The sequence below is a fragment of the Acanthopagrus latus genome, chromosome 6 (assembly GCF_904848185.1).
Source record: "Acanthopagrus latus isolate v.2019 chromosome 6, fAcaLat1.1, whole genome shotgun sequence".
In the NCBI taxonomy this organism is placed as follows: Eukaryota; Metazoa; Chordata; class Actinopteri; order Spariformes; family Sparidae; genus Acanthopagrus; species Acanthopagrus latus.
The window spans coordinates 7623694-7645598 of NC_051044.1; the positions used below are offsets into that span (position 1 = coordinate 7623694).

The following is a 21905-nucleotide window of genomic DNA, read 5'->3' on the forward strand; positions in this document are numbered from 1 at the left end:
CCAAAGCGCTTTAATGGAATTCACTAAGACCGGCTACTCCGGCCGGATTGCCGGTGTAATGCACGGCAGTAAATCACATTCATTGTCGACGTGCTTGTGCAGTGAATGATGGGAGAGTCATGGGGAAGGAGTGGTCAGCCTTGTCGCGGCCCAGAGGAAATGATTCAAGCCGGGCTCTTACTTAAGAGCAGAGCCTGCTATCTGAAATAATCTCGCCACGTCTGGCACTTGACAGCTTCACTTTGCAGAAGTTAATACCTGTGATTCAACAGATCCTGACGGTTATTCCTCGCCACGCACCCAAATACATCTCAGCACCGCCAACGAAACACTGACGTCACCGCGGGACCACTGGCAAACCCCCCGCGGTGCTCTGCTGTCATTCACTTGGTTTCCCGCCGCTGACCCATCGCCTCGTATTAAATGATGTCTGCCGTCGCACGCTGCTCTCAGGGGCACCAGCTGGCAGGCTGAGCCAAAACCAGTGTTTATCCTGGTTTTCAGCATGAACGTAGCCAAATCCCCTCGACCCCTCCTTGAAAGTCAGAACCAATTCTGCATTCTACAGTAGCGCTCGTCCTGCGAGACAGACGATAAATCACGGCAGTGAAGCATGCAGTACAACAAAGGACCGCAGTGCTGCACTTTAACCCGACGCAGTCACAGAGCGGCTCGCGCTGCTGCAGCCGGCCTCCTCCGCGTCCTCCCTCGCCTTGATTACAGGCAGAGAAAAACTTTACGGGCTCAAGCTTGATCATCATCTCCTGCGATGGCCAAACCACCCTCCTCCTCCTTCACTCTCTCCTCCATCCTCTCCACCTCTAAAGCCCTTTACTCCTCTCCATTACACTAATAAGGCTAATCACCCCTCTGGCTGGTGCAGCCATGGGCCTGGGAGAACATGTCAGCAAGGGGAGATCAATGGACTACATCAAAGGGCTGGAGCCGCACACAAACCGCCCCAGCACAGGGCCCGAGAGATAAGGCTGCTGCTCCCCTACATTTTTCATGAGATAATCCACTACTGTTCTGTTCTTGCCCGTGGTTTGAGTGCAGGGTGCTTTTAATGAGCCGGGCAGCACCAGATACTAACGCTGACGGCGGCATCCAACAGCTTGGAACCGCATGCGTGCAAACACGATAACGCGCGAGCACGCGTTGCCGCGCTCCCCCCCCCCACCACCAGCGCGCGCATGGGTTGATGCAGCGTGACGGAGCATCTCCACCCCAACTCCACAAACACAGAGGCATGGCACGGCCGCGTAGCTATTTCTACAGATGCATTAGAGGTTCATCCATAATAGATTACTTGCTAATTAGGTGATAGCTGTTCTGTTGCTGAAGTAATGTTGAGAGCAGAGAGAGGGCTCGGAGTGGATCGCTGCTTCATCGCCAGCGTGCTCAGCAGCTCACTTTCAGCTCCGCCTTCGCTCGCTTTTTGCTCTTCCTGGAGGCCAAACGGGCATTTTTTGTTTTTTTGTTTTTTTTACTTTACGAGGGTGCTAAGTCAGCCTGAGATGAGAAGGGCCCTGAAGAAGGAGGATATGAACTAGAGGCTGGTTTCCTCCAGTTAAGGGGAAGGAATGAGGGGATAAAAGAAACGCTTAAGCTCTCGCTCAGCAAAGTCTCGAAGAGGAGCAGGGATGAATATGCATGAGGAGATTTGTAAGGGAGGTGACCTTTAAGTCAGACTAAGGTGTTAACTGGCTGATACTGGCTGAAATGGGGCCGGGCGCCCACGGCCTTCACGTTCCAACACGACATCTTCTTCTCGCCGGCGGACAAACTAAGACAAAAAGTTCTTTCTGTGGCTTCCAGCGATGTCACGAAAAACAAGACTTTTACCGAAGGGTTCACGTCACAGATGCTCCCCATAAAAACCAGAGCGACGTCTCATGGCTCCGTCTGGACTCTAGAATCTTTCCAGTACCGAGGAACGAAAAGTTTTGTGAAGTAGCGTGCATGCAGTTTTCTCTGCAGCACAGTTGAGCTCTCAATCAATTACACTTCTCTGCACTAAGAACACAGAGGACGGCGTAGAGAAAATAAAAAAAAAGAAAAGAAAGAAAGGCAGAGAGAAAATCACATCTCTGCTACGACGCGCCGATCTGGCTCACAGCGGCGGTATCGACGCTCTCCAAACAACATTTATCATAACCGGAGAATCAAACTTGAGCGGGGAGAAGCGATAAAACTGTGTGATTTTGTCCTAATTAAACGGACTCGGGGAGACATAAAGAGCATGAATTGTGTTCTCAGTAACACGGCGGATTTGCCTAAACATCCACTTTACAGTGAAAGGAGCCAATAAAAACGTACAGAATGGAGACTTAATTGTTTATACAAACTGTAGCTCATTCTGAAAGAAACCGCTGGGCCCTCCATCTCACAAATGTGGTATTACTGAGATACGAGATGGGCACTAATGAGCAGCATTACACTAAAGGGATAGTCTGGACGTTTTTTTTTCAGTGGGATTGTACGAGGTACTTAATCATAACCGGGGTATTACATACAGTCGGTGTCCGGCGGACACGCTCCCAGATTGGAGAAGCGGACTCGTCTACCGGTGCAGGAAGTCACATGTAGACAAAAAAAAATAAAAAATCCATACGAGTTCACACGGATGCCATGCCGAGAATATTTTCATCACTCCACCCGGCTGCTGTCAGACGGCCCTTTTCCATTTGGCAGTACATTATATTTCTCTCAACACTAGAACTTTAGATTTTCACACAAATGCCGTATACTCCACAGATCAGCCTGTTTATTTATTTATTTTTTTTGGATCCAAGTTTCAGCCGTTTGCGGTGGAGATGGCATAAAAGAAGAAACTAAAACTGAGCGATTACAGCACAAGAAAATGTAAATATATGTAATATATATATATATATATATATATATATATATATATATATTTTTAACAGGCTTGTTTCTTTAGTTTTCCACCGATTACACCTTTAAGTTTAATAGTCTTTGAATTATATTAATGTGACAGTGAGGTTCACTTCGCTTTGCACATTAATGGCCAGTTTAAATGTCCTTCAGAGAGACACTTTTATACTCTGAGTACATTTCACAGCCTGCACTTTATTACTTTTACTAGAGTAAAGACGTTTCTCTCAAGTACCTGCACTTCTGCTTGAGTAAAGCGTGTGTGTATGTTTGCAGCCTCTGGTTATTATATCTCTATTGATTATTTATCTCATTGTGTTAATAGTTTGTTGTGACAGCACCTGCAGTCATCCCTGTAACACTGTCACAACACTGATATTGAAGTATCTGGTTAGAAAAGAATTTAATTGTGTTATTTGATTTTGTCATCAGTCTTAAGGAGAGCTGCTGAGGGGGATTTGAAAATCGATGGCTGGGCGTAGTTTTGCTCTGTAACAAGTTCCTATCTGTCTCATTCGTCGGCGGTTTTACAGAAACATTACGACTGCAAACACATGGTCTCAATCTCTCAATTTTTTGTACACGGAGTATCGTTTACGGTTGAGGGAATGCAACGCCTTAGAGAACGGGGCTGTCTGACAGGAAGGCAAAGTGGTGATAATATTCCAAATATAGCGTCCTCTTAAACTGATACTGAATTGAAATATGTTTTGCATCTGACCCCATTCCACACCAGTACACACCGCTCAGCGTCCCACACCGGCGCTCCTGCTGCTTTCTCCAAACTGGGGGCGAGCCGACCGACATCCACTGCAGGTAACAAACTCACACAACACCAATCCGCCAATTCTTCTTTTAAGAGCGTTTATGAATATTAGGTATTCAAAAAAAGTATTTTCCTACAAATATTTTTGGTGGTGGTGGTTGAACAGATTCTGTGCTACAAGCTGAACAAGCACCTGAAAAAAATCTCTCCGGTGGGAAGAAAAGTATAAACAAAAAGTGCGAATCATAAAAACCGGCAGTCGCAGCAGCAGAGGGAGAGCCGACGCCACTGTTCAACTTTTTCCTCTTCTGCAACATTTTATTTTTATTCGTTTCTAACAATCCCGGAGCATCGCTGAGGGATCCAACCTTTCATACACCGCTATAGGAAATGTTTTTTTTTTTTGTGAACAGGCTCCCACACACTTTTTTTTTTCAGTCCTTTGATTCTCCACAACAGCCATGCACTCGCAATTATTAGATGCGTTTTAATTGAAACCCTCGCCTACGCTCGTCAAATAAAACAAATCCTTCCCGCATTTTTTTTTTTTTTTTTTTTAATGAAAGGTGAGAAGGCATTGCTTACAACGAGAATCGGTGTCAACACACACACACACACACAGTGGCTCTCGTTTAGGTGGAATAGCTGTCGGGCGTAGCTCTACAAAAAAGGAACTGCATGGAAATCACGCCGAACATATTCAGCGGCGCCTAAAGGCTTTTTCTAACAATACTACAAACTGTTCTGACAGAGGGAAAACTCATTTAACAGCGGACTGTCACCATACGAGTCATGACACCCTGCGAGCTGCATCTTACTCTCTCCACCACTTCTGCTAATGAGGGACACTTCTTCTTCTTTGAACAAAGTGTCGTACATTTGACCAGGACAGCTTCTTTAGCACTTGCGAATGTAGTAAATCTTCACCTTAACTTCAGCCGAGTGGTTCTCATCTTTTGCACAGTTTCTCGTTCAAGGCTACGTTGGCAGCTGTGTGGCTCGTTCAAACGGTGTCAGGTCTGTGAGGCTCCCCTGCAGTCTTTCTCTCTCGATGAGACTAAAGCGAGCAGCTCCGATGGTGTGGAGTGATGATGAGGATCAGTGCGTACGACTCTCAGGTAAAATCATGTGAGGTGAAAAAAAAGCAACGTCTTCTTGTGACCACACCCAAGTATGATGCGAGTGAGGGTTTGATACCGAGCTTGGTGCCTTTCAGGGTGCTGATTGTATTAAGCTGGTACTACCGAGTGCTGATCCATGTCACATTATATCAATCTGTGCCAAATTCTGGTACCTGAGAGTCTGGAAAGGAAGACGACACTCCTGCAAATAGTCACGGTGAGTCAGGCCGACACTCATGATTGCTGCATGATTTGTAATGTGAAAGGCAAAGCTGGCCAGGGCGAGTAACCCGAGGAAAAACCTGGTGAGACACACAGTATAAAAGCTCAGGAGTGTTCTGTGTTTGACAGCCTGAAAGCCAAGTTCCCCTGCAGCGCGCCTGCAGCCAGCACTGTGCTAACCGCGTTAGCGGAGAGTTTAAGCCCTTTGTGTACAGCAAAACCTTCAATGTGGCATCGACAACCTCATCAACATCTTTTTGCAATTAATTAGCTGGTTGGATTTGTTACTGCTGGGTTTTTTCCAGTGTTCATGTTATCATGTTATCCTTCCACTGGCATTAGCCAAAACTCAGCCACTGGCTGCAACTGCAGTCCTGCTTAACCTGCTGTTCAGTACGCTACAAGACAGGGATGATGTCAGAAAGCTTAGTATGAAACCAACAGTACGTGACTGTCAAATACTATAGTATGCATGCACCTCAATAGTGACATCAACATTGTTACAACAGAAAGCAAGAGTCTGCAGAATACACCACAATATCAGCCAAACATTTTAGCCCACCTCAGCACAGGACTGAGAACAAGCCATCCACTCTAAATCATAATGAGACGATCTCATTAAACATCACAGTAGCTTCAGCTGGTGTGCTCAACACGAGGAGACACTGAGACACTCACAGGGTTGCGGAGAGCTTCACATTTCTTCTAAGATGATAGACATCTGAGATTTATCAGAGTGCAAAGTGTCTCAGACTGTGTCACCCAGGAGTCAAAGAGCACCAACACGGCAATAAGCTCAACTGCCAGAATGGAGAACATCTTCTGTTTAAACATCACAAGGGATCTTCGTGCATCAACAGCACTTTACAAAAGATCGTATTATAGTTCAGTATCGACTATTTGTCTGACCTATATCCAACACTAGGAGCAGATTATACTAGTAGCATTAACATTATGGGCTCCAAGTCCGACTTCCTTTTTTGCTTTTTTTTTGTCTACACACACACACACACACACACACACACACACACACATATACACACACACACACACACACACACACACACAGTAATATGCTTTAGTCCTCATCATCACCACAGTGCCTTAAAAGGTTATGCCTTCTCTGCGATGTCTCCTCCACTCAGCTCTGCATTTCTGTGATTTCCAGCAACTTGTTTAATGTGAAAATGGAGCCTTTAAAAATCAGAGCTCCATACCTTGTCCTCCCTCCGCCCCCGGAGGACCTTTGCCAAGAAAACCAGACAAAAAAAAGGAAAAAAAAGATTTCCAACCATTGGTCATGACTGATTCACTGAACAGACAACAGTATCACCAGAAGTACACGGAAAGATGCGCAGTAACATCTGCCTGCATCTGCATACGAACGCGAGCGCGGCCGCCCCTCAGCGTGAGTCACGCTGCTCATTCCTTGTTGTAATTGAAAAACACTTCTCGTAGCGGGGATAGAGTCCCAACTCATTTTCTGTGACTTAAGTTGAATATGAATCTATTATTTTCGCACTCTGGATGCATGACCTACTTATTCACACACACACACACACACACACACACAGACACACGGACAGACACATATCTACACAGTCAACTGCCACTACAGTAAGGTGCGGCATTGCTGTGCGTCACCTGTAGATTGCTGATGTTTTCCCCATCTGTGAAAGGAGAACAAGTACATGCACGCCGCCCCCGTTTTCTCTGCGCTCCCTGGGAGGTATGCAGCTGCTGCGAGGCCTCTCCCGGGACTAATACACATGCACACACACACATATTCCCAAACACCCACACAACACACACACACACACACACAGATACAAGGGTGGGGGGGGGTGAGCACCAAATATTGCCATCAAAGCTTTCTCGCTTGCCTGTCACCCACATTTTTCTTCACTAACAATCATCATGATGAATTCAGGGCTTCATTGTGAGTGAAAAGAAGAAGGAGAATAAGACGGGAAGAGAAACTAAATTGTTCTCTTTGACCTCAGGATCCAAAATGAGGCCTGGAACACATTGGAGTGACATATGCAGAGCCTGACTCATATGTGGGCTGGACCACAGATAATGTCATTATACAAGTACGTCATGAGATAAGATCAATGAGTAAATGTTTTATTTTACAATTCAGAAAAAGACGATTGAGGTTATCAATAATTCTACTGATTTCCCAGTGAACTTGCTGTGGCACTGATGTCAGAGCAGGCTGCAACAACCGGCTCTGGGTGTGAACGTTTCCACCTTGTGAGTCAGAGTGTGTGTGTGTGTGTGTGTGTGTGTGTGTGTGTGTGTGTGTGTGTGTGTGTGTGTGTCATCATAGCAAAACATGATCCTGGAGACATGTTAGCACCACAAAAGGACTTAGCGGTAACTACTGAACTACCACAGAAGCTGTTTTGAATTTTTCTGCCAGTTGTTTATGTGGAAGGTTACTTTAAAAATGTCTCCCAGTAATCCAGTCAGTAATCACAGTATTAGAGTTATGTAACCTGATGACTTTCCACTATTTCTGGATTACCTCAATACCAAACAAGAGCAGAGGGAAGAAATATCAGTAGGATCAATAGGAACAAGTGTGTTCTTTAAAAATTCACACTTGTGTATTTGGCTTCACTTGAGACCAGTGTGATGTCATGTGCGTGCATACAGATATTATATTGTTCTTTGTTTTAAAATATAATAATCCTGTTAGTAATCACTGTTTTCTCTCTGAATGTGTCTGTAATCCAATCATATTCGTTTTCCATACTAAAATACAGTTTCCTTGTTTTTTGTTGCGATTACTTCATTCCATTGCAGATATTGCATTACTTCCCAAGCCTGTTTTTGCGAGCATGATAGAGACCTGACAGACACAGAAGTGTGCAGCTGTGATCAAAATGAACACTGACCTCATATACAGGTGGTGTCAGAGCGAGGGGGTCCAAATTAGCTGGAGCGGCACCTTCACACTTAATGTCCATATTTGTTTTGAAACATTACCTGCCCTACGAGTACTGAGCACTCAAGTGGTAATGACGACAGAGTTGAGTCAAGTGTCAAATATCCTGCTTCTGTTATCTTCAAGTAAAAAAAACATGCGTATATTTGCCGATATATCAACATCAGAATCTTTGGTATTGGCCCCAGAAATCAGTCTGAGCTTTGATTTGCGGTGTGTAATATAAAAAGATCATTAACCATGACTGAGCTGTTTAATTTCGGGTTGATGTTAAGTTGAATAAAGAAATCAATCTCCAGGTAAAACCCCCTTGTCACCGAGAGGGCGATTAATGCGCATTGAGGTTTAATAAGCACATTCTGTGCCGGTGACAGTATGTGACACTGACAGTCCTGCTTAATTTAATCCTTGCCACCTGAGCACTGGGGGATATTTGACAGGTAAAAGACAGAGGTGGTGTGTGTGAATGTACAGAGGGTAAATGTACGACAACGATGCCTCTTCTATGATTGCTACCTGCAGTCCCTGCACTCCCGTACCCGCTCATTTCCACCCATCTCTATCTCCTTTTCACTCCCTCACCTCCTCGCACCCCCTCCTCTCTCTCTCTCTCTAAGCAGTGGTCCGTGACATTATCCATCCAGTATAACTCTCCCCACAGGAGAGCCACATCGGCTGCCGGCCTCCGCGGGGACTCCATTACCTTTTTGCTGAATGTCTCCGACAAATGGAGAAATGACAAGAACAAAATGTGTGGCATCTATTTGTACAAAGCAAGAAAATAAGAAAGGGAGAGCGCTGTCATGGCTGACTGAGCTGAAGCGGCACCTCTCGCTCTCAGCTCATAACTAACGAGCAATGAAGCCTGCAAAATTCACAAATTTTGACGCCAAACAGCTTTCCGAGCAGTTTTACCGTTTTGGCAGCGCCGCCGGAGGGAACGGCGATGGCTGCAGAGAGAGGCTACGGTCAGCTGACATCTGGCCAGAGGTCCTTCCTGTCGACCAGGTCCAGAACAACCTCCAAGCTCAAACCTTCACAGCAGTGGAATGGTAATGTCTACTGGCTGCGGGGCTGAGAGAAACTGACGTGAGCTTTGGTGGGCTACAGCAGAAGAAGTGGCGGTCTAGTGTTGGAGAGACTCGGTGGAAGATGCCTGGATGGACCACTGACCAAACGAAGACAAGTTCAAAAGACTGAATTTTTGATTTTGTCATGTCATAGCCAGGAAAATCCAGATGGTTGCAAAAAACAAAAACCTGCGATGTGGAGGGATCGTAGGCAGGCTGTGACAGGCGGAGACTCCTGTCAGTCAAATAAGGATCCTCCAGAACTCACTTTTCCCACCCTGAACCATCACAATAAATCACTTTATATTCAAATCACGATTTCAAGGCTTCCAATGATTACACGGTACGATGTGTTAATGTTGAATCATTGGGTTTGAAGTGAAAACTTCGCCCTCCCTCGTTTTTCCACGTGGTATTCCTCAGAGCAGCACCGAACCGACAACACAGGACAAAAAAGCAGACAGAAACGGTGCCAGGCCTCCAGCCTGACCGGATCACCAGGCAGCCCTCATGTTCCCCGAGAGATTTCCTGCTCAGTGGCAGACAAAACAGCAAAGTGAAAGTCTTTCAGAAAGAAACAAGGCCTGTATAGACAGGGGACGAGGGAATGTTCTCATTTGTCACATTGGATTACAATCTGCTCACATATGGCCAGTAGACGGAGTCAAACTGTGTACATACATCGTTGGCCAGCGAAGCTAATTCTGATATTTAACAGGCAAATCATGTTTTGGGAAATTAACCCTTAAAATCTCCTCAGAACATGAAGACAAGTGACTTTCAAACCAACTTGGAACTACAGCAATCTTCCTGGCAGCCAATCATCAGAGGACCTGCAGCTCGAGGCGTTTCTGCGCCGGCCTCAGCCCTCCCACATGGTGTTGTTGCGATATAATGCAGACGGATGGCTCACTGTCCCTGTGGGGGTTATGATGCAGGGCAGGGTTAAAACCTGTTGTCTCCGAACTGACCAACACATTCTTCATCGGCTGATTCATCACAGCCAGAGGATGCGTTGGATTTCACACAGTGCACACGGTCGCTCCCTATAGCAGATGTCTATGGAGAAAAGTGAGACTCACTCCATCTGCCATAATAGATGGGATACTACCGCCGTGATGAATGTCTGCGCGTCGTTCCCTCGCAGATTATGTGATTTTTATACAACCTGGCAGGATGAGCGCGAGCCTTCCTACAACCTCACATCCTAACCGGTTTCCATCCAGATTTTAAAATTCAGCATCATAAAGGATGACGTCTCACCTAAAGGCTGCGTGTCAAACTCTGTGACAGTCGTCTTTTTTTTTTTGTTTGAGAGCTTCTTTATCATTACGATCGCGCTCCCCGATGACAGCACCGTCCCTCATGTCGTGGCGCTTCTTCCCTGTCGAAGAGGACCCGCAGCCCTAATGGGTGATCCTGTCACCTGCCTGCTGCTGTTTTCTGCTCTGCGGCTTGCCCCCATCTGGCAAATGTGATGTAACAATGACAGCAGGGATCAAAATCAAGAAAAAAAAATCACGTTCGACCGAATCGTCTCCCATTCTGCGCTCAAAAGGGAGAGAAAGTTCTCTCGGCACATTTTCAAAGTGAGGCTGGTCAAACATGAACGATGAGCGTGCAGGTAAATAAGCAGATTTTTTTTTTATTTATTTTTTTTTTTACTAAAAGCCAGCAGCTGCAGTGTGAAGGTAAAAAAAAAAAAAAAAAGTACCAGCTGCTTTAACTGTGATTCATTTCATTTGGAAGCGGGGGCACATCACAGAACGTGAGCACAGAAAAAAAAAAAAAAAGAAAGAAAAAGAAAATGTGCCACTTCTAGGTTTGCAGAGACTGCACTTGAAACACAAATGCATGGGAGATGAGCTCTGCAGTTGCCCACCCCCAGATTCCCCCTTCTCCCTCCCAGAAAGAGCAAGAAAAAATTCAGTCAACTTTAAGTAGGTCACTTTTTTCAGGGGGGAGAGAGAGAGAAAGAGAGAGAAAAGCGAAGTGATGAACTTATAAGAGCCCGTGTGTTGTGAGACAGTCGGGAGGAGGACAAACACAGGCATATTGATCATCACTCTGTGTCACTTCGAATGTAATCCTCTGCGATTTACATGGAAAGCCAGGCTTATGTGTTGTCATGTGATTCAGGCTCCAGAGGCAGGAGAAAGACGATAGTGGGTTTTTTTTTTTTTGTTGTTGTTTTTTTTTTTTTTCCCAATAACACATGTTTTGGAGTCCTCAACACAGAAAAGCCCCGCGGCTGAAAAAAGGAGCATTCCTCGGAGCACCCGGGAGACCGAGTCCTTATAAGCTGGTGTATGAAAGAAGCTCAAATTCTGCTTTATGACTGTTCCCTCTAACCAGGTTAATACTGTCTTGACTGATGCCGGCAATTAAAGCCATATCTAAGGTTTCTTATTGCACAGTGGCGACCTCTCCCTGGCCCCTCTCTGCCCGTCGCATCTCTGAATCGGTGCTGCTGCAACAGATGTAACGGACGTAGAATGACTGTTATCTGTCTGGACAACTAGCACATTAAGGGCAGAAAGGTCGCCGGCATCTACAGAAGCATCATCTGCAGAGTGTAGCCTGAAGGAAGGGCTGCGACGGAGCTCAATACGAGGCCTGATCTTCTTGTGCCGAGGCTCCATTCAACGCATTTGATCCGGGTTTGAGGTTAGACTGTAGTACACATGAACTGGGTCACATCATTTTTAAACACAAACAAGTGTTATTAATGTATAAAGGGGAGTTTAGAGAAAAGAGGAAAGAGAAAGAGAGTGTCCTTAAGGGGTTTTTTTTTGCACGTTTTTTCTAGGAAAGAATTATTTATTTATTTACGAGTGAAGAGTTTTATTATGAACTCAGCTGAACATACTTGTTTTGATTCACATTAAAATACAAGAAAATACTTAACTTTGCAACTCAGTAACCATGATGAATGTTTTTTTGAAACTTTATGTCTATTAAGGTTACATTTTTTAGTTCATCATGCGACGCGCTGAAGCTCTGGTTATGTTTAGGCACAGACCCATCCTGGAAAATATCTTGTATTGGCTTTAAGTTCCTGTCTCAGTCGTCATAAAACACGCCTGGCATTTGTCCGGCTGTCTCCTTTATCATATCCAGAGATTTCACGCTAACAAATGTCACTGACCCAACAACCCTCTTGCCTGTAATGTAAGTCATGTAATGTGAATGCGATATCAGTATGTCTGTAGATATGTTAATATGGTCTGCTGGCCGATGACAAGCACTATTCTGACTGTATTTGTGATTTGCAACATAGAAACATTAACGGCCAAGATTTCATCCTGGTGACCGGACTGCAAAATGACCCTCAGGGTGTGCGGGAGGAAAAGAAAACTCAATTTACAATCATACAGAAACACAGAGAAGCAGTAAATCCTCTCACTTCTCCACATGAAACAGTGAATGTTTAACTTTACTCTTTAAAACTACTTCATCAGAGGTCATGGTCATCAAATCATCCAGGAGTTTCAAACCTTTTCTGCGTGTTAAATAACTCTTGAAAGGTAATTATGGACTGGTTTCCACAGTACAAATGACCTGCTTCAGTTGAAAAAACCTCCACACTGTGTCTGGGGTCACGACCTCGAGTAATGAGGGAAATGAAAGACAGAATAAGTCAAGTTCAAGATAATTAGCGGAAGCATACATATTAGCCTATGAGGTCACATCATTAAAGAAATATTTCACCGCTGGAAAGACAGCTTTTGCATAGGGCACTTGGGCTGACTTTGCGGTAGAAAAATCCAATGGCAGCTGGCAAACAGTACGCTGGGACATGTTTCTGAAAACATTCCAGCTGAGAGATGGACAGTGTTGTGACGGATTGTGTTTTACCATCACTGCCTTCTTATGTTATGATCAATTATTATGATTACTATTATTATCACTCTAAACACTGCACCTTATGTTTCTCTTACCTTTTCTCTTCTAACGCCGAATTTTATCTATAATTTGTAAAGTAGAATTTCACAGAATGCAGTAAATGCTTTTCATTAAAAAAATAAATAAATGAGGTAGTAATACAAAACTCAGAAATGTGTGTTTTCTTCCCCCATCAGAGAACAAACAAGCTGTTCTCAGTAAATAAAGTCCCCAGAACGCTGTTCAGAGTTAGAAAGGTGGCAGGGTCCGCCACACAAGTAACAGTGTGAAATTGTGATGTTCTTTAAGCTCAGTTTGTTTATTTAGTTTGTTTAAGCATTAAAAAAAAAACAATCGATGAAGATCTTTCTCTCCTGGTTAAAATTTCTGACCCAAAACTACGCAGTGTACCTTTAAACTACATCACCCCGCCACAATAAAGCAATGTTGCCGCTCTGGATGATCACTGTGATGGATGACACAACTCCAGTTTCAACAGCTACGATGCTTAATCCTTAAATTGTGTGGAAGTGAATGGAAACCAAATGCTGGCGAGTGTGTAGGGGGGAAAAAAAAAAAAAAAAAATCTAAAACACTGGTCTGCACCACGGTCCACTGTGATGTGCGGAAACTGCGCTAAAACATGAAAACAACCCACTCTTATCGTCCTCTTGGTTCTTTTCATTCAACACCAGGATTTTGATTTTTTTTGGGCTCTTCCAGCCGGTCCTCTGCACAGAGGAGTGTGTAAACACAAACATAATCCCCGTCTTGTAGCACCAAAAGGATAGTTCACTGTTGATAGTCAGAGATGCTGTTGGTGAGTGAGCGAGTGAATAAATGAGCAGCGTGAGCATCAGCTTTAGATAAACAGGCGGCATGAGAGACGCAGGCAGAGGCGAGTGAGGGGAGACAGCTAACAGGCAGCGACAGCACCAACGCCTGCTGCTGCTCAGAGCTCAGTCCACTGAAAAAGATACATCTTCCTTTCAGAGGGAAGCTGCAGGATGCCAGCCTTGTTAGCCAGACAGGCGGCAGTCTGCATCCCAGCAGCCCCTGTTGCATATTCATTTGGTCTGATTAATGGATCCTAATTCTCTCGGCATTGTGTCTCCTGATATGTTTCGTGGGGGCTTTCTCACCGTTGTACTAAGACGTGGCATCTGGTTTGCTCACTGAGCCGAAGGGGGGGGGCTAAAAAAAATCCACATTCGACACCCGCAGCTAATCACAAAATCAATGTGACTTTCCTGTGCACACACACGCTTGAAGAACTTTCTGCTGTTTCAATTGAGATTATTTATAATTCTAATATCATTACAGCCTGCAGTGTTTTCACCTCAAACAGAAACTTCTCAGGCTCATTACACTGAGTTTTCACAAAGCTCCCAGCGATCGCACAATGCTCAGTTTTAATGCTGCATACGCAATATTCCTTTTTTTTTCTAATAGCTTGGATTACGGCTCATGATTTCTTTGGGTGCAAAAACATTGATGTTCTTTAACCAAGAAAATGGTTGTTAAATCAGTGAAATGATTCTTCAGCACCGTGGACGGAAGTTCGACGGCCTCCTTTATCAGACTGAGCGAACTCAGAAAAACGGATTAATTAGGATGTGATTTGTTTCATTACTCCATCCACTCCTGCAGGAACCGCCTGAACTAAGCAGCAAGTATCCCGAACGTTGCTGTAATTTCATCAGTCGGTTCCCAACAGCTGGTCACAGATAAGTGCGAAGCATTTTCAAAACAATAATGTCCGTAATGTTTTTGTGTTCGGCCCCGGCGACAGCCTCAGCGGCACCAGGCGCCGCGTTTAAACCAAACAGCAGCCCCTTACAAACAGCTAAAAGCAGTTTGGACTCTGCTTGAGCTTCAAAGCTAATTAGTCAGATAAAAATGCTCTGCTGGGGGACGACGGTTCAGTCGGACTCCTACAGATGTGTTCGGGGTGTGTTTTGCAGGCGCTGTGTGATACAACAAGCTCTGGTTGCTTCACCTCTCAGCTGCACCGGCGGCGGATTAGTTGCTTGTAGGGAAGCTCCCGCTCCTCCAAGTCTTGTCCCAGCTGCGTTCTCATCAGCACATCTAATTAGTGTCAGAAAGCGTTCCTAATCACAGATGGGCTCCAAGTTTGCACACCAATACTTTGTAACCTGTCACGCTCTCCCCCTCTCCCCTCTGTGGAGCGCGAGAACGTGTTGCGCAAGTGACCCGGTGACAGGAACAAAGAGTCTTCTGGGCACGGGCCCAACTCTCTCCTCATTGCCTCGCTTCCCTGGTGCATCTACAGGTCTGTTCCTGCTCCCTGAGCCCGTGCCAGGGCTGCGCTTGAACGCGGCATGAGCATGTCACAGTTGAATCGGACGCGGCTGCGGATTCGATGCCAGCAGCCGTCTTTTTGTAACTGTGCCCGGCGTCACGTGGCACATTAACAACCTGCGAGGAGCCCGCCGCCTGCCAAGCTTCAGTGAAGGAACCTGGGCACGGCAGACGTGTCAGGGAGGGCGGCTGATGGATGTGCCGTTGTTTCAGGCGTGCGGCGCCTGGCAGACCTCATCCTGCTCCTCTGTCACTCTTTTGGGCTCTGCGCTGCACAGGCATCAGCACCTTCCGAAGCGGCTGGAAAATGCAAAGCAGTCTTTCTTTAAGATTCCCCCCCGAGGTGGCGGGGGAGCGGAGGGTACATTTGTTTATTAAACCGAGCGACGCTTTTCCGACCGAAAAAAAAAAAAGGTAAACAATTGCTGTGCTTCACTGGGGAGTGGCAGAGAGTGTATAAAAAGGGAAGCAGATTTGGGAGAACGAGAAGGAGGGAGGAACACAAAGGGAGAGGAGGGGAGGAGAGGGTGTCACCGAAGGACACACAGAATGAGTGACAAAACCTTATTGGATTTATTTGTCTTGCTCGGCTTCTCAGATGAATCTCATTTATTGTGGCTGACAGCGAGGGAAGTGCACATCAAAGAGGAGCCCAGCACAGACAAATGTCTTTTTTTCCCTCATAATGAATGAGAAGCAGGTCCTCTTGTGAAAACACCAAAGCCAAACAGATACAGGGCGAAGACAACGCGCTCACAGAAACAGACCACTCCATCTCTGTCGTCACATTAAAAGGCATTTTGCTGATTGCTTTTCTGGTTTTCTTTAAGAGGAACCAAACCCTTTGCACCTCGACTGCGGGTGTTGCCGTTTGCGAGACTTTCCGTCAATCAAGACGGAGCCGTACATTGCATTCATACTTCTGAGTTACCGCCACCAAAGAGCACACCGTGTGAACCGCAAACTCAGGCTGAGATCCGGTTGAGTTTCCACCCTCAAGAGTTTGATGGCCTCCAGGCTCGAGGGAGAAGCTGAACACGTTCTTTGTGCGGATGGTTCACGCAGCGACGTCGTGTAGACACAAACGGAGGTACATAAATTGCGTTGGCGCGCTGCCTGCTCGGCTCAGACACATGAGAAGAAGACATAAGCACACGTCAAGGATTGGCTGGCAGAGGTATCTTCTAAAGTGTCTGAGAGGCACTTGAGAGAGAGAAAAGATGAAGAACGCTTAACAACAAACCTGAAGATCAAGTGTTCATGACTTCAATTATGTCTGCAAACCTTGTTCTTCAAAGGAGAAACAAGTCGAGATGAAAAATGGAATATTGAGACGGTATCCTGGAGGTACGATCCCCAAACAGCTGGCGCGAACCAGCGTTTGTTTTCCGTCCCGCTTTGTGGCAGGGGGAAGCAGATTGTCCTTGAGGACTCAACATAAATCAACAATCGGCAGCAGAAGCAAGCAGCCGGCCCCTGGGTCTGCCAGCGAAAGCATAAACTTAATTAAGTCCCATCTTACAAGGTGTGCGTGCGTGCACTGGGAGGCCTGTAATGAAAGCCCTAATGTTGGCCACAAATTGGTCCAACAAGCAGCGAAAACAGATTCCTGACAAGGTACTCAAACAGTCCCAGAGGGGGACGAGGGGAGCTCACGGCTAATACGAGGAGATAGGACATCAAGCGACACCCTCCGAGATGTCCGCTCAATCCCGGGACTGAGTTCTGGCACGAAGCTACAGCGGAAACTGGTGCCATGAAGAGTGTGAACACACACAGACTGAGGCACAGTGATGTGGTTGAAACAATATCATCAAGCTCTCATGATATCAAAGACATTTTGAGTTTCCCGTTTCAGTTAAAAGCATTTAACTGGCAAAGCACCATAATGAAACAGGCTCGTCACAGGAAATGTGTTCGGTTGAGTTCAGCACTTACTCCTCCTGTTTCAAAAATATGTTGTTTTGGGATTATTTGGCTCCAGATCGGTTTTATATATGTCAGAAAGTAGTTTTATTGAGTCTGTGGGAGGAAGACAACAAGAAGCAGCCTCTGTTAACACACCTCCAACTTCTCAGTGAAGTAACAAACTCCTTCTCCCTCATTATCGTGACCAGATTCCCTATTAGCATTTGGTTTAGTTCTGAAATACTGCCAACAGAATCCTCCGCCATCATTATGTCAGTCATCTCTCCTCAACTCTTATCCCCCGATGACTCCTGCTACCCTGTGCTGCCAGTCTGCTGCTGCAGCTGCCCCGAGGAGACGCTTTCAGTTAGTAATCGTAGCGTCTGTCCTCCAACCAAGTATTGATTTTTTTTTTTTTTTAAGTGAAACAACAGTGGGGGGGGCAATTAACGTGATTGGTGTAACACCAGGAACGTCGAATACCACAGCAAGCCAAACTCAAAGTGAATCGTATAATACTGAATCGTCCCCCGGCCCTGACAAGAATACAACAGGAGTCATCCATTACTGAGACAGACAGCTTCAGTTCAGGAAAAGGTCAATGCGCTGTCTAATTAAATCGATTTCCACCGAGAGGATGTACATTTCATATTTATCATGTGCAGATAAATGGATTATCTGCATGTATTCAGTCACGGTAACAATGCTTTTAGCGTTTCTGACCACAGGGACGTTGACTTTAATGTTGGCTGACTGATGATGCTTCGCTACAAAGGCTGAATCCAGATGTTGCAACAACCCTTCACGCGTTCAAACGGCCAATAATCATCGGCGCTCTGTGATGCTGGCCAACATGTCCCAGGACAACCGCACGGAGGCTCGTCCAGGCCAAACGGGCGTCGAGATAACTTCACCCCTGTTCTGTCCTGGGAGGCCGGCGGACAACGAGGCAGAGCCACCTCCGATGTACAGACGTCAGTGTCGGCTGATCAGTCCACCCACTCAACACCTGCCTCTCGCCAACACCTCGGAACGAGCTGAGCGCGCAGGTGAGCTGGCGCCTACAGTCAAACATTAGCTGCATCATGAAGACGATGGATGGTGATCACAAACAGGTGTTCTTTGGGAACTCTGCGTGGGTGAGATATAGTCTTGATAAAAATATATATGAAGGATGTATGTGATAATAAGAAATTGTGTAGTCCTCAGCATTCGCTTTTGTGATTTTCACATCCAGTATGATTTGTTTTTTGCTCTATTCCAGCAAAAGTTTCAGGCTGTAATTAGCAGCTGTAATTGTTCAAATTTTTATAAAACTCTCACACTTCTTCACGTTCTTCTCATTACATGAAGAATATCAGATCATCTGTGAGGCGACCAAACCATTTTATTTTATCTATTGGCAGCACCAAATTTCTCCTCCCTATTTCAAATACAAATAACCACATAAAATAAATACATTTCTATTTCGTGCCTTGGATAGTCTTTGCATTTGATATATATATATATATATATATATATATATATTTATATATATATATATATATATATATATATATATATATATATATATATATATATATATATATATATATATATATATTTATTTATTTTTTTTTATCAAGACTAGATCTCACCAGTGCAACGAGCCCCTTCACAAGATGGAGTTGGTTGAGTTGTGTTTTCAGTGTTGCTCCGAAACACACAAGTGAGCGCCAGGCTGCAAGAACGCAGCATCGCAACAATTAGTCAAGGAGAAAAACAGCAACCAGACTCACTGCACAACAAACTCTATGCCCCAGTGACACACAGACACACAAGCTCCACACAAAAACAACAACTTTCAGGAAAATACACGTGTATATGGAAGCCCAGCGGGGTCTTAATTAAAGTTGAAAATTATAATGTAATTCCAAAATAGCCTTCGTAGAGTAAAAGTTAAAATTAGAACGAGATAATTCTTGCATCATTTTCATGTACTTGCATGGGGGCTCTGTGGAAAATGGAAAAGCTGTTTCATTTTCAATTTTGAATTTACATTTGAGTATAAATTAACATCTTTGTCAATTAAATGTAAAACAACTTCTCCATTTTCATTTTTTAACTTTAGTTTTTCGTTTTCAAGTTCACATTTTCATCTTTCATCTATCTTAGACCCATCATGGCTTCCATACGTGTCTTTTTGACAGCTGCTCATCTTTCTCAGTATTGACGGGAATCACAGAGTAACTTGTGATAAGATACGATTGACAATGTCCACGCTGAATATCACAATATAGACAGTTTGCACTAAAATGCAAGACAAACAGCTAATGATGCTTCACGATATTTGTCCAACTTAAGGAAAAGTGTAAAACAACCACAACCTGGCAAAAAAAGGCTCAACTGCCGGAAAGCAGAACAGTTTAGGAAGTGAAATCTTAAAAGGAAGAAAAAGATTGTGCCTCAGTAAATCCCTCTCAATCTGTGTAAGTTCACAGAAGTTCACACCACAGGCGGTCATGAAGTCGGGACTAAGTCAAACTGTCGGGGAATCTGTTGAGAGCGCGTTCACGCTTCATTAAAAATATCAATATTTGGGGGGCTTTATAATCGTATTGCAAGAGGAAACGATCCAATGGATTGCCATATTGTCGTTTATCAAATGTTTCATTTTCAACATGCATGGGCCTGTGCTCCAAGATGAACAATCAGAAGACAGCAGTGGGGCTGATTCGACCCTGAGACGCTCATGATGGACCATGACAACAACAAAAAAAGTGGACTCCACTTCCATGAGTCAACCCTCAACAAATCTCTTAAGACTGAGGCTCAAAAAATCCAAACTACTCCAACCAGAAAACTCTCCAGAGTGCACGCAGGCATCCGGACAAACCCTCTTCATGTGACGTTTTGCAGCCGGAGCTTGCAGTAACCTGTCGCCTAACTCTGCAATTAATCCTCGAGTCATTGTGCCGCTGACTTGACTCACTGCTGCTCAGGTAAAGTTCATCCCACCTGTCAGCTGGTCATATTAACTCCAAATCCATAGCACCTGCCACTTATTGATTTACCTGCTGCAGTTAAGCTCTCTGCCTCCCTTGTGTATATTGTGCAGCGGAGAGAGTAAGTGTGTCTGCAGCACAATCTAACTGGTTTCCTTGAGCTTGAAAATCGAATCAGTAAACTGGAAAGACCTGCTCTTGTAGACAGTAATTAAGATTATTAATTCTAAAAACAACAACAGGAAACAACACGATTCGGGAAAGGGCCATCTTTCATTATTGTACGAGCTCTCAGAAGAATTACCTCTCTGGATGAATCATTTCATCTTTGACTTTTGTAGTGTAATTATCCATAATTCCTCTTCAAACATTGTCGGCATCTGTGTTACAGTAAATTCTTAAGTAGGCGACATGAAGGACTTCTGAAACATCATCAGAACTGCATCAGAACGGTTGTTTTTCAAGGTTTTTTCTTTCTTTTTTTTCGCTCCACACAAAGAAACGCTGTGATAATTATTTCAGGGTCATCTTTCACATATGTGCACATCTGCTCAGTGAGAATGTAACAGCCTGTCATCCACCCAAGTCTGTTACCAAATCAGGTAAATCAGTTCTCCGACTTAACTTTAGTAAAAGTATAGTACATCAAACATGCATTTAAGATTAAATTAGATGTACACAATTCTGATTCAGAGTTTTTTTCTTTTAGGTTCCTTGACCTGTTTGCGTGGAATCGTGGGATCCGTATCATCTTCCATCTTTTTGTACCATTCAACTAATGTATAGCATCTAAGTTTAAACATTCATAATTAAAAGGTTTACCATCAACACTTGTGTAATAGCGTTCATCATTTGACTGGCAGAGAGATCATGTGAAAAGACAGCAACATGGCCGTCTTTGAGTATTTACAGTGAAATGTTTTTGACATACAGACATCCCAACGTGCACGTTCTGTTGATTATTTATAAATATAAGACGCGTGCATTTTACAATATATGCCCATATCATACATAATGCATGTGCAGCACATGTCCCTGCAGATCTGTTTGTTTGTGATCTCATTTTGCACACGTGTCGAAGCCTTACATAGTCATTTTTTTCTGTTTGCGCACTGATATTCTTAGAATTGCATGATATTGTATTAGCACACGGTCCATTTGTTGGACTCTTCCTCACGTTTAGGACCAGTTTTGGCCGCAGCGCACAATGCGCACGGCGGAAGAGTAATTAACTCTTCCGAAACCTCAACAAGTTTCCTCTGACTTACACTTGCACTTTCAAACTCTGCATTTCCTCCTAATAAACGTTGGCAGCTTAAATTATGCTCATGCCGGAGTGATAAGGGCTGTGCGGTTGCCATGGTAACAACACACTTCTTCAGATGTGGAGTGGAAGGAAGGAAGGAGGCTCGTCCCCCCCCCACCGTCTCTGACAGCAGCCTCCTCCTATAGGATAAGAGAAGTGCTGCTAATAAAGGACTTTTTTTTTTTTTTTGTAACGCCGGCGTGTTGATTAATTTCCAGATGACGTGACACACAAAAAGCCGGCACATTAACCAGAACTGTGACTGAGATGTTCATTTAAATGACGCATTTAGTTATGGTAAAGAATCTGCTCGCCGGGCCTCGTGTATTAAATGAACACTCATCTTTAATGCAAATATCATGAGTTGTTAATTTAATCGGGAGCGATTATATTAGTCATCAAATGTGAGTGCTATGCGCTGTAGAAATGAGCTTTGGGGTTGTTTTCAGTAGGATTTTGATGCATGTATGTAA

At 44.5% G+C, this 21905-nt stretch overlaps 1 protein-coding gene and 1 long non-coding RNA gene across 5 annotated transcripts in view; one reads left to right on the forward strand and one right to left on the reverse strand.

Moving 5' to 3' along the window:
- The window catches only part of LOC119021544 (membrane-associated guanylate kinase, WW and PDZ domain-containing protein 3-like), a 145443-nt gene that overhangs the window by 79419 nt on the left and 44119 nt on the right, over nucleotides 1-21905 (reverse strand). The gene's annotated exons all lie outside the window — the stretch shown is intronic.
- Nucleotides 19987-20931, forward strand: LOC119021545. Its single transcript, XR_005075635.1, has 3 exons — nucleotides 19987-20123; nucleotides 20649-20728; nucleotides 20836-20931. It is a non-coding gene; the product is annotated as an uncharacterized LOC119021545 (long non-coding RNA).